This window comes from Eleginops maclovinus, chromosome 3, assembly GCF_036324505.1.
Source record: "Eleginops maclovinus isolate JMC-PN-2008 ecotype Puerto Natales chromosome 3, JC_Emac_rtc_rv5, whole genome shotgun sequence".
In the NCBI taxonomy this organism is placed as follows: Eukaryota; Metazoa; Chordata; class Actinopteri; order Perciformes; family Eleginopidae; genus Eleginops; species Eleginops maclovinus.
The window spans coordinates 177501-187500 of record NC_086351.1 but is presented as its reverse complement, the minus strand read 5'-3'; the positions used below and the strand labels follow the sequence as shown (position 1 = coordinate 187500).

At 45.6% G+C, this 10000-nt stretch overlaps 1 protein-coding gene across 1 annotated transcript in view; it reads left to right on the top strand.

Moving 5' to 3' along the window:
* cmtm7 (CKLF-like MARVEL transmembrane domain containing 7) overlaps positions 1–5709 on the top strand; it is an 11833-nt gene extending 6124 nt beyond the window's left edge. Inside the window, exon 5 of the mRNA XM_063879891.1 lies at positions 1–5709. This exon is cut by the window's left edge and continues 1460 nt beyond it. The gene's annotated coding sequence lies outside the window, so the exon portion shown is untranslated.
* Positions 5710–10000: the final 4291 nt, after the last annotated feature.

Below are 10000 nucleotides of genomic sequence, written 5' to 3'. Positions count from 1 at the left end.
AGTTTTTCTCACATTCAGGACATGCGCGACTGTCCTCGGTGCTTTTACAGAAACAAACTGCTAGTCCTTTCTGTCCAAATTCACTCCAAATGTATCAGAAAGCACATTATTTCTAAACGGAAAAAAGAGAGCCGTGTCCGTATTACACTCGAAAAGTGAGAATGATTTCTACGGAGCGTATGGCAGTGGAAATCTGTTGGCACGGATTCTTAAAGTAAAATATATTGGGTGTAAATGGCAATGTTCACATGCATTTCTAACCTTTTTCTACAGATTACTATCATACATGGATTTATTAAATGTACGCATGCATTAGAAACGCTTCTGCATGGATTGTATGAGATGGGACTGATAAATGCACACACAGACTGCTAAAAGGAATATCAAACAAAAACATGCATACAGGTTAATAAAAAGTCTGCATGAGATTAATACTCTGTGAAGAAAGTAAATACACACGGATTCCAAAACGTACTTTTAAATGGATTGATCTGAAATGTATTTGCGGTTCTTTTGAAAAGTATATATTGATGGATAAATTGTATTTTCAGATAAAATAATGCATGAATCCATGAATGCAGATAATATGGAATGATACATTTTGCATTCAGATTACAAGCACTCAGTTATAGTTGTCCTGAAAAGCTTTACAGTAATGCAATATTCAAATGTCCTCCTGAAGACATAAGAGCGTAGACTATCGACTGGGGATAACATCCGATGTGATGCACTGAATAGAAACGGAGGACTCTTTTCTCTGTCAAAGCACAACCCATCTCCAGATCCCTCCCCCGGTCTCCACTCAACCCTCACATTGTGTAGTATTTTCACTATTCGTCTGACTCTGAGATACAGAGCCATGCTTTTATTTGGTGATCGTTAACCCTTTATTAATCTGTGTGACAGATTTCCACGTCACATGGCTCCCAGCTCCGTAGTTCTCCGACCAATCATTACACTGAAGTTATCTCGACAGTGCATCAGTAGTGGATTGAAATGCAGTTTATCTTTTGGTTCTACAAACGTTTCTGACGCGCTGATCTTTGATAGTTCAGGTTTTAGAGCTGCTGCAGAATCCAACCCTCAAGGGTCTGAGCCCTTTTTTCAGACTTCATGCAATGAATCATGGGATGCATAATTAGATCTATAACCTCTATCCAACACCTAGAACATCTAAATCTACTTCCAATGGATACATGTTCATAAAAGACATCCGTTGTTTGTTCATATGCTTCTTGAAATCTGAGTCAAAGTTTGTTGCCTAAGACTAGTTTGCTATCAGCTGTTAGCATATTAGCAACATACATCACTTGAAACCACTTTGTTGGATGAAGTAAAAACAAGATGTATTTAACTTAAGTATTGTTTCATTAAGTAAAGAGCTTGCATAACTTGGCCCCTCAGTAAAAGTAGAGCTTTATAAACTGTAACAGAAGGTAACTGGAACTAAATAGGCATTGCTAATGCTAATCTGAACCTAGCAAAATGATGGTTTGCCCAGGAAATGAAGTAAAACCTAGCTCACTAACAAGCTAAACCCGCTGTTTCTAGTCTAACTTGGCACGGATGCTCAAGATACCACCCCGCTTACTTTAGCTCGGAGACCTTTTGAACAGAAATCTATCTGTTAGTGCAAGGGTCTGCTGAGAAGTAGGCCCAGACCGGCTACATTAGCAGCGGAGAAATGTTTGTAGAATTAAAACTGATATGTAAATACGGCTGCCGGAAGGCGGAGGCTGTGGTTGAGTGGGAAACCTTCTCAAACCTATAGAATTGTTGATCCACAGAAAACTGCCTTACTGTTGATCAGATGCCAAAAAAATGAGTGAAAAACTTTGGATTTTTGCACCGAATGTGTCCTCTTACATGCCTCCAAAGCAGCTCCGGTTGCAAAGTGAAGGATTTATGTCTAACCAGACCCGAGTGCTTCTCTGACTAACCCTAACCCTAACCATGTTAAAGTTGAGGTGGTGAATTCTAAGGATTTAAACAGAGCTTATTGCCTAACTTCTGGTGCGTTCCCTTCAGCCCCAACACACTGTGTGATCGCAGCGGTCTCTCAGAGGAACATGTCACACTGTGGGTTGAACCGTGATCGATAATGCAATGAATGTAAAATAAATCAACAATACAGTTTGAACAAATGTGCGCAAACATGACCTCGTTAATTAAACTGAGACCGTAAAGCGTTGAAGCGCCACTGCCTCTCTATAGTTTTATGATTACCTGTTCATGGGTGCTCGTTTACCGGATGTGGGTTAATAAACAACACATTTCATAATCAGAGGTCACACTGTTTTATTGCAAACCTCCGGGACTATGAGAAAATGTCCCTCATTAAGCATTTTCCTGAAGAGTCCATGGTCTCAAGCTCTAGTTTCAAGTCATGATGTTCATTTAGTAAATGATGAGGTAAAATAGACGATAAAGCGACCTATGCTTTAGGGGCGGGGCTAGCTGTGATTGACAGGTTGCTGTTGGTGTTTTCATTTCCTGAAACTTAATTTTGGTCGCCTAAAAATATCTTGTTCAGCGTCCAGAAACCAACATGGAGACTGCAACTAAAGGCTTTAAAACCAAAGACCACCAACCAATGGCTGACGTCATGGTGACCGACATCCGTTTGACCTTTTCTGTAGTAACCCCGCTGGAGAGCAAGCTATAAGTGGTCTGTTACCAGTACCATCAGATGTTACGCAAGCCTATTAGACTGAGTATCATTTGGAAATGTTCTGACTTGCGTCCTAGAGTCAGATCTTGTCTCCTTAATATCTCAACGGCGTCGAAAAGTTAGTGGAAGTATCTCACCGTGTGATCTAAAACACCGTTTTGGATTCCCCTCGTCTTCCCCCAGTTCTCCCTGAGGCCGCCCAGAATCACACAGTGTGTTTCCACTCCAACACCATTATAGTCACACATATTTAAAAGCTGTTTTTCTACAAAGCTTTACATTGCTGCGCTTCACCTTCAGATATACACTCTGTGCTTTTTGTGATGGTCCAAGATGTTCACCACACTGTGTATCTGCTGCTTCACTGTGTTTAAGTTTGTTCTGGACCAGTTTGACCTTTGAAGGATTTATTTTGTGACAGATGCACTGATGAAACTGCTGTACTCTGCATTTGTTTATTTCCACTGGACAAAAAGACACCTTTGAGATTTTAGTGCTTTGATTTGTTTTTAAGATGTTTTGTATTTTTATTGTGTGACTTTTGATAAACCAGGTTTGTCCATCAGAATCTGCCCAGGATCCAGTTTTGGTATTGAATTTGGATATTTTTTTTAAATTGGTGCATCCGGAATATTCTTTGCCCCTGAAGCTGGGTTTTCTATATCTGTAGCTGCCTGGACGCTTTGTCAGAATGAATCAGAGTCCGGCTCTTCAGATTGTAACTGTGACCATCAAGACAATTAGCACGCACTCCGATCAGTGATTGGCTCCGGCTCCAGGACGCACAGAAGCACACTGTTTACATTATTTATTTTCTGCATGTTCGTATTTTCTGATGCTACATATTCTCACGGAGGCGGTGTGTGTCCACTGGGAGAAACAGAAGGCTGAAAGGGTTTGAAATGTGGGGGCACTGACACGTAAAGATCCCGGACGATGGAACGGACATCTCACAGAAATCCAGTTTGACAGATGGGTGTGAAGTCTCAAGAAAAGCCTCCAAACGTACAACAGTAAACCAGAGATTGTGCAGGACTTCTTTTTCCGACTCCCTATGGTTTGTTTTTACTTTATTGAAGGAACTTTAATTTAGCTTTCAGGGTGAACCTTACTTCAGTCAGGAGAGACTTGTTTTGATGTAACCATATACACTGCCCGGCCAAACAACAGGTCACCAGCCTGTGGTGTGATCTGGGGGGGCCGGAGTTGGTCTGTTCTAGGTTCAGCAACCCAAAGAATGAGGTCAGCTGACTCCCTGAATATCCTGAAGGACAGGTTATTCCATCCATGGATCTCTTCTCCCCTGATGGAGCGGGCATGTTCCAAGAGGACAATGCCAGGATCCATCGGCTCAGACTGTGAGAGAGTGGTTCAGGGAGCATGAGACATCATCTCACACATGGATCGGCCCCCCCAGAGTCCAGACCTGAACCCCATTGAGGATCTTTGGGATGTGCTGGAGAAGACTTTGCGCAGTGGTCTGAATCTCCCGTCATCAATACAAGATCAAAAATAATGACAGACAGAAATAAATGTTGAGCAGAAGCTCGAGGAAACGATGCCACAGAGAATGTGTGATCAAAGCTGAAGGCGGTCCAACGGATATTAGAGGGGGACCTTTTTTTTGCCAGGCAGTGTGTGCTTATTGCCAACAATACACAGATGAATGTAAAGGTGTTTTAGGTGATTAGACCCCGGAGTATCATTCAGGAGTAGGGAAACCGAGCCGATAAACCCCCCCCCCTCTGGGGTTGAGACACTGGTGGAGGGGACTGATGGAGGTCTGGTCTGTAGAGGAGTGGTTTCAGCTTGACTTAAACCCTGGATTCAGAGGAACGCGAGGTGGAAGAGAGGGAGGAGAGAGCAGGTTTAAAGGTCTGGCGATGCGCTGTGATTGGCTTGTGGGAATAGTGGCCAAGTGATAGGTTCAGCTGGGGAAGGACCGCCCCTGATCTCTGATTGGAGGGCTGAGCAGAGTGAGATGGAGACATGACAGATATAAAGACGGTTGGATCTATGATTTCATGGGATTGATTCGTATCTGCTGCTCAGGAACAGTTGGGGTCAGAGACGATGTGTCCTGGAGGGCGGAGTCAGAGAGGTTGTTTGCAGAAGTTGACGTTAAAGCCGAATGTCCGTATAGATGCTGCTCTGGACCTTCGGATCGTCCCACATCATCTTCCGATCTCTCTTAGCTTTATCGTCTAAGAACTCCATCGTCCATTTCTTCGGTGGTGGCGAAGTCCATAGGGGTCTTGGCTTGGGAACTGGAAGTCCTGGGGAGACCAAGTGCTACCGAGGTGTCCCTGAAGGCACCGCTCTTTACCCTGCTCCCCGGGCGCCGTACATATGTCAGATGCAGGACGTCCCCCTCTGTGGAACCAGTAAGGGTTTATTGTATTCTACAGTAAGCTTCACAGTTCATCTGCCGAGATAGATCGTGTGATACCGTAGAACGTTACAGATACTGAATGAACCTCGATGTCAACTTTCCAAAAGTCATCTCAAGCCATGTGGAAACAGGAGAGAAATACTGTGCAGTCTTTCAGTTTCGGAGTTTAATGGAAGAGAAGTAAATGTGTTCTGTTGTGTTATTTTACACCCATCCAACGCCACGTGACACACCTCGAACAACGTGAGGACGATTGTGTACGACTTGAGCAACTTTAGGAACCTCTGAAGGAAGGAATTGTCCTGATTCTGTGAGATGTCCGTTCCCCTCTCTGGATCTCAGCCCAGTGGACGCGTTCAGACCTGTTTGTCTCCAAAGTGCCTTAACGTTCTGTTGATGTGAGGAGCGGTTCATTACCCTGCTGTGTGCAAGCTACTCAGCTGACTGTGTTTCAGCGAGTAGGGGGGGGGGGGGAGAAATGAAGTGATTTTATGTTGTTTTAAAAAAGATGTCCACAGTATTATTATAAGGCACCTCACAAAGAGCTCACCTGACTTGTGTTGTTTTTCTACATTTTTTAAAAGTGTGTTTAAACTACAGGTTGTGGTTTGTTGCATGTTGTAAATTAAAGACTCATTGCACCGTTTCTGTCACATGGTTCCATCCTTATGGGGGGGGGCGACTGAGCTGAGGAATACTCTGTAACCAGCAGAAGTACTCAGGTCTTGTACTTGAGTAAAGTAGAAGTACTCAGGTCTTGTTCTTGAGTAAAGTAGAAGTACTCAGATCTTGTACTTGAGTAAAGTAGAAGTACTCAGATCTTGTACTTGAGTAAAGTAGAAGTACTCAGGTCTTGTTCTTGAGTAAAGTAGAAGTACTCAGGTCTTGTACTTGAGTAAAAGCAGAAGTACTCAGGTCTTGTACTTGAGTAAAAGTAGAAGTACTCAGGTCTTGTACTTGAGTAAAGTAGAAGTACTCAGATCTTGTACTTGGGTAAAGTAGAAGTACTCAGATCTTGTACTTGAGTAAAGTAGAAGTACTCAGGTCTTGTACTTGAGTAAAGTAGAAGTACTCAGATCTTGTACTTGAGTAAAGTAGAAGTACTCAGATCTTGTACTTGAGTAAAGTAGAAGTACTCAGGTCTTGTACTTGAGTAAAGTAGAAGTACTCAGTAGAAGTACTCAGATCTTGTACTTGAGTAAAGTAGAAGTACTCAGATCTTGTACTTGAGTAAAGTAGAAGTACTCAGATCTTGTACTTGAGTAAAGTAGAAGTACTCAGGTCTTGTACTTGAGTAAAGTAGAAGTACTCAGGTCTTGTTCTTGAGGTAAAGTAGAAGTACTCAGGTCTTGTACTTGAGTAAAGTAGAAGTACCAGAGTGTAGGAATACTCTGTCACAGTAAAAGTATTCTAAATGTTCCTCCAGTGAAAGTAGAAAGTACTCTCCTCTAAATGTACTTAAAGTAGCGACAGTAAAAGTACTCATTGTCTGATTGGTCCATTTCAGAATAATATCTCTGATATGTTTTATAATGATTGATCATTAAAGTGTTCTCAGAGCTGGTAAAGGTGCAGCTAGTTTGAATGCTTTGTATACTGCAGGGTAGCTGCTGGATTTACTGCAGGTGAACTACAGTCTGATTTAAGGGGTTATATTTACCATCAGTAATCAGAATCTGTAACTCAAGGTATTAAATACATGTAGGGGAGTAAAAGTACACAGAAGCATAAAATGGAAATACTCAAGTAAAGTACAAGTACCTTTTTTCTATCCACTGAAGTAAAGGATGGCTTTGAGGTCAGAAATGTTGATTATTAGAATCAGAAACATAATTATTTTATCTCCAGTTTAAAATACACAGACATGAGAGACCATCATGAACAGCTGCCACCTGAACAAAGGACACTGAGGAGGGGTCACCCCCTGCTGGAGCACACCTGAACAAAGGACACTGAGGAGGGGTTGCCCCCTGCTGAGGAGGGGTCGCCCCCTGCTGGAGCACACCTGAACAAAGGACACTGAGGAGGGCTCGCCCCCTGCTGGGTCACACCTGAACAAAGGACACTGAGGAGGGGTCGCCCCCTGCTGAGGAGGGGTCGCCCCCTGCTGGGGCACACCTGAACAAAGGACACTGAGGAGGGGTCGCCCCCTGTTGAGGAGGGGTCGCCCCCTGCTGGGGCACACCTGAACAAAGGACACTGAGGAGGGGTCGCCCCCTGCTGGGGCACACCTGAACAAAGGACACTGAGGAGGGGCCGCCCCCTGCTGAGGAGGGGTCTCCCCCTGCTGGGGCACACCTGAACAAAGGACACTGAGGAGGGGTCGCCCCCTGCTGGAGCACACCTGAACAAAGGACACTGAGGAGGGGTCGCCCCCTGCTGGGGCACACTTGAACAAAGGACACTGAGGAGGGGTCGCCCCCTGCTGAGGAGGGGTCTCCCCCTGCTGGAGCACACCTGAACAAAGGACACTGAGGAGGGGTCGCCCCCTGCTGGGGCATACCTGAACAAAGGACACTGAGGAGGGGTCGCCCCCTGCTGGAGCACACCTGAACAAAGGACACTGAGGAGGGGTCGCCCCCTGCTGGGGCACACTTGAACAAAGGACACTGAGGAGGGGTCGCCCCCTGCTGAGGAGGGGTCTCCCCCTGCTGGAGCACACCTGAACAAAGGACACTGAGGAGGGGTCGCCCCCTGCTGGGGCATACCTGAACAAAGGACACTGAGGAGGGGTCGCCCCCTGCTGGGGCATACCTGAACAAAGGACACTGAGGAGGGGTCGCCCCCTGCTGGGGCACACTTGAACAACACATGCTTTAAAGAGGCTTTGAGATGCTCCTGTTACACAGGGTTGTTATAGGGTTCTTGGGTAGTAAGGCCCCAGTGGCAGCACGCTGGACCAGAGTATGAGTCTTATTGAACGGGATGCAGGTGTATGTATAAAGCATGGACTCTCTGGACTGAGCTCGCCACAGCAGGAAGTACAGAAAGACTCCCACTGGAACACGGGCCAGCGAAACGCCTATAGCAGCCACCAGAACATGCAAACTGGAACCAGGAACCACATGGGCTGAGATCCGGGTCCGGGACCGAGCGCTGAGGCATTCAATGCAGGTAACAGCTGCTCCAAAACAGGGAGAGTCTGCACCGAGAAATCAGCGCGGGAAAGAGCGTGAAGTGAGGCAGGAGCTGAAACACCAGGCTGACTGGTTGTAGGTGTGTGAGCAGGTGAGTCAGGCTGACCAGAGGGGGTGTCAGGAGCTGGTGAGGGGCGGACAGATCACTGCATGAGGCTGAGAGTCTGTCTCACACACATTGGACCTCCCAGTCCTTAAACAGTGAATATAATATCCTCACATCAGGGGGGGGTTGGTCTGGGAGCAGCACACCTAAGGGACTTCATTTTGTGACCACTAGATGACAGCAAACACACACACACACACACACACACACACACACACACACACAGGCAGACGTCTTATTGGTTGTTAAATAAAAGCAGAATGACAGCAACACAAGAGAAGAGGCACGCTTGGATTCTCCCCTCTATTCACATATAGGATAACATACGTGTTACCCGTACTGTACATGCCAATAAACACGGGAAGATATCTGAACAGCATCAGATGAGCGAAATGTTTTAAAAGAAATGTAGAAAAATGATATGTACAATTATTGTTTCAGTTTGAAAATATCTGGACACACACACACACACAATCTTCCATCACTTTGATAATGAAGGGCTTTTATTCACTTTTGAATTGTTGGCTCTTCCCCCTCTGTCCTCCCTCTCTCCCCTCCTTCTCTGTCCTCCCTCTCTCCCCTCCTTCTCTGTCCTCCCTCTCTCCCCTCTCTCTCTCCCCTCTCTCTCTGTCCTCCCTCTCTCTCTGTTCTTGTATTTGATAAAGATTGGATTTACCAAAACAGTGTAGTGACAGGATTGAGAGTTCAACGTGCCGGAATGAAGGCGGAGGGAAACAGATGGACAGTCTGTTCGGAGTCATCATCTCTGCCCTTTCACCATCTGACAGGTTCGCTCTCCTCACCTCCCCCTCCTCATCTCCCCCTCCTCACATCGGCCAGATTTGAGTCGATGACCCGATCAATGTGCCGCTGTTTGTTCATAAAGAGACAAACCTGAGCTGCATAATTTGTCCTTTCTATTTCTGAAAGCATCTCTGATATTAATTAACACGGAGGCTTCAGGGAGCCCCAGATCCTCGGTGCAGATCCATAAAGAAAATCAAACTCACTTAGTTTTATTTCTCCAATTGTATATTGCCCCAAAACGCGTACAGTGAAAATAATAAAACCATCTTATTTCACCCCAGCATAAATGAAGTATTCTGATCTACATCTCCTCTGTAGATCAAATATAAAGTGGAAGTTGTGTGACGGTGAGGTGAGTCCTGACGCAGCTGATGCATCCTGCAGCTGATTAAACGTTGCATCTGTCGACCTGTTAGCACCTGAGACTGCTGCAAAGCATGCTGGGAAACAACACTGTAGATTGGCTTCAGTCGGGGAACACAGCTCTGTCTTTTTTCTAACGAGTGTGTGTGTGTGTGTGTGTGTGTGTGTGTGTGTGTGTGTGTGTGTGTGTGTGTGTGTGTGTGTGTGTCGGCAGCAGCAGGTGAAGAATTCATTTCATGCTCAGGGTTTGTTCAGGCAAAGCAAATGTGAGCACGACAGAATATAATCAGAGACCCGAGTGCAAACCTGCAGGACTACATACACCTGCAGAGCTCAGAGGGGGGGCTGCAGGTGATGGATCAGGAGAAGTAACCAGGCTGATTCAGAGCAGCTGTGTACGAGGGGAAGACACACATATCCACAAACACAGGAGAGGAAAACGCCCGACTACGGCCCAAACCTCTTCATCAGGAGGAACTCTGCAGCTTCAGGGAGGATGCAGATACAGATTAGAACTCATGCAG